The sequence below is a fragment of the Leptodactylus fuscus genome, chromosome 6 (assembly GCF_031893055.1).
Source record: "Leptodactylus fuscus isolate aLepFus1 chromosome 6, aLepFus1.hap2, whole genome shotgun sequence".
Classification (NCBI taxonomy): Eukaryota; Metazoa; Chordata; class Amphibia; order Anura; family Leptodactylidae; genus Leptodactylus; species Leptodactylus fuscus.
In genome coordinates, this window is record NC_134270.1 from 67,478,215 (window position 1) to 67,481,570 (window position 3,356).

A 3,356-nucleotide genomic window follows, 5' to 3' on the forward strand; every position below is an offset into this window, starting at 1 on the left:
CAGTTGCAGTGACAGGATAACTGGTTGCAATTGAAGGAAAGATGAATGCAGCCAAGTACAGAGATATCCTGGAAGAAAACCTCTTCCAGAGTATTCTGGACCTCAGACTGGGCCAAAGATTCACCAAGGACTGGCTTCGGAACAACTCTGTGACCATTCTTGACTGGCCCAGCCAGTGCCCTGGCCTCAACCCGATTGAGCATCTCTGGAGAGACCTGAAAATGGCTGTTCACCATCCAACCTGATGGAACTGGAGAGGATATGAGAGGAAGAATAGCAGAGGATCCCTAAATCTAGATATGAAAAACTTGCTATTCCCAAGAAGACTTATGGCTGTACCTGCTCAAAAGGATGCAAATACTCAATACTGAGCAAAGGGTCTGAATACTTATGACCATGTGATATTTCAGGGGGGGGTTAAAATAAATTTGCAAAAATATCTACATTTCTGTTTTTTTCTGTCAAGATGGGGTGCTGAGTGTACATTAATGAGAAATAAAATGAACATTTTTGCTTTTAGCAAATGTCTGCAATGAAAAATTGTGAAAAATTTAAAGAGATCTGAATATTTTCCACACCTACTGTACATCCCAGACCTTTCAATGTATATGTTCTAGTGTACAATTTGTTTTCCTTGTAATTGTAACACAATACCTGTTTCATAGTACCAGTATTAGGTTATTGGGTGCCCACATTCCTACATACCTGACTGATCATGGTGATCACATTACCATTGTGGGTTTTTAGCTTAAAAATGTAAAGGACTGCACAAGAAGGAGGGAAGTCATATCTTCTTACAGTCAGCCATGTAACCTTTTTTGTAGCTTCTGTATTATGCAAACTTCCTGCTGTTTGTAACGTTATATCACTTCATGGAAGTGTCTTACATGCCATAACGCACATATATCAACTATAAAGCAATCTTCTTCTCCATGCATATAGATAATCAGTCCTGACCTTAGTGATTGACCCTGACTCACCTGTAATTACAACAGGGAAGTTGTGTGACTTTACTGTATGGATCATGGACTTTTCTCCTGCACCTATGTCATCAGGTGGGTGTGCCTTGTATTAATAAGTTGTGCAGCACAGTGAGCACCCAGCTAAACTAGCTCTAATGGAAACGGACTGATTCACTGCTCAGGCAGAGGAAAGAAAACCTAGTAAGGACCGATTTTGAACAGAACAAGGTAAGTCTAAACCTACATTGCAATTCCATGCACTAAGTCTCCTTATACGTATGCTTCTGTCTACTTTATTTTCAGTAGGTATAAAGCATTGCTCATTTATTATGTTGTATGGTGACTTTACTTTATTCATACTGTATGTAAGAGCAGACATTCTCCTAAATCATTAGGATAGGTAATCAATATCAGATCAGTGGGGATACAACATCAAGTACCTCCACTGATCAGCTATCTAATGTACATGGCATGCATTGCAGTGACTGTGCTGCGCTATTGATGCACAACTCCCATTCATGTAAATCACAGCTGCTTTGTAATAGCATGGCAAGGCCACTAAACAATTTCATGGCAAGGCCACTAAAAATTGACCAGCAATATCAGTTCTGAATATCACTGCTAATATGGCACCAATATACAATGTGTGACCACCGAAGCCAGTGATTGGCCACAGCGGTCCCCTGAGCTGCTTCACTTCGATCTAAACTCATGTCAGCACAAAGCTGAATGAGGGACCTAACACCGGAATAGACAAGGGTAGGTGAGTATTACCTACCTTAATTTTAGCCCACCCACTAGCTCTCTTGGGTTTTCCAGTTTGCCTGGAAAACCCCTTCAACCTTTTCCCGCAGCAACATTTTTCGATTTTTGTTTTTTTACTCCCCGCCCAAACACCATAACTTTTTATTTTTCCGTTCACAGAGCTATATGAGGACTAAAGGTTTGCAGGACAAATCGTTGTCCATGTTGCTACCATTTATCATTCTGTACAATGTACTTGGAAGCTGGGGAAAAATTCAGAATGGGGTGGATTTGAAGAAAAAGTGCATTTGTGCGGCATTACAGGCTTCGTTTTTGCAGAGTTCACTTTGCAGCCAAAATGACATCTCACCTATATTCTACGTTTCGATACGATTTTGGGGATACCAAATCTATATGGCTTTATCTACATTTTAACCCCTTAACAAAAATATAAAACTTTGCAAAACAATATTTTTTTCTAAAAGTTGCCATATTCGGACACCAGTAACTTTTTTATTTTTCCGTACATGGGGATGCGTAGGGTGTTTTTTTTTTTTGTTTTTTTTTTGCAGGTGTACTGTATATTCTCTTGACTAAATTACTAGTGATATATTTTTTGCTTCTGTGTTGACTTTATGGCACATTTCTTATGAAGATGTTTGAACAGGTCGTCTGGAATGATGGTCCTCTTCAGTGGAATCACCATTTAAGGTGGTTGCCCTAAAACTACACTTGGTAGTAGGATGGTGCATCATCACCATATACAGCAATCATCCTTTAATGGAACAACCTTCACATTCTCAATTTCTTTGTTGATCTGCACTTTACTGCACTTGCCATCTTATCACTTCCAGTGCTTTTATCAGACTGAACTGCTTTTGTATATGTTGCATGTCTGAACCTGCACAGAAAAGCTCAATTTTCTAAGGCACTGATCGCATCTGCTTTTGGTATTCCATTCGGGGAGTCTGCTGGGAACCCCCGAACGGAATACTGAACGCATTAAAAAGCGGTGAGCAATGAAATCACTCGGACCCCATAGCCTATAATGAGGTCCCTGTGTTTTCCACGTGGTTTCCGCTCGAATCATGTGGAGAGAAAAGTGCTGCTTGAAGTACTTTTATCTCCGCACGATCCGTGTTGACACCGTGCGGAAAACACAAAGACCCCATTATAGTGTATAATTCCCATTTTAGTTTATGGGGCCCATGTGGTTTCATTGCTCAACACTTTTTAACCCCTTCCCGACATGCGCTGTAATAGTACGGCGCATGTCGGGTCTGTAACTATGGCGACCGCCCAGGAGCCGGGCGGCCGCCATAGCCGCCGGGTGTCTACTGCTTTAAGCAGTAGACAACCGGCTCTAATGCCTCTGATCGGTCCCCGGACCGATCGGAGGCATTAACCCCTCCGGCGCCGCGGTCAAAGGCGCCGGAGGCGCCATTTTCCTGGCGGCGCATGGGCGCCGCCATTTTGCCAGTGATCGCCGGCTCCTGGAGCATGCTCCAGGGCCGACGTCACGTTGCCATGACAGCCGGGAGCCTGTACAAGGCTCCCAGGCTTGTCTGCAAATTCTCTCTTTTGCAGGCTGGTCTATGCAGCCTGCAAAAGAGAGGATGATTTTTTGCAATGCATTGCAATGCATTAGCA

At 42.6% G+C, this 3,356-nt stretch overlaps 1 protein-coding gene across 1 annotated transcript in view; it reads left to right on the top strand.

The window, feature by feature from the left end:
- The first annotated feature begins 1,124 nt into the window (after positions 1-1,124).
- TMEM150B (transmembrane protein 150B) overlaps positions 1,125-3,356 on the top strand; it is a 69,536-nt gene continuing 67,304 nt past the window's right edge. Inside the window, exon 1 of the mRNA XM_075280168.1 lies at positions 1,125-1,190. The gene's annotated coding sequence lies outside the window, so the exon portion shown is untranslated. The remainder of the gene's footprint in view (positions 1,191-3,356) is intronic.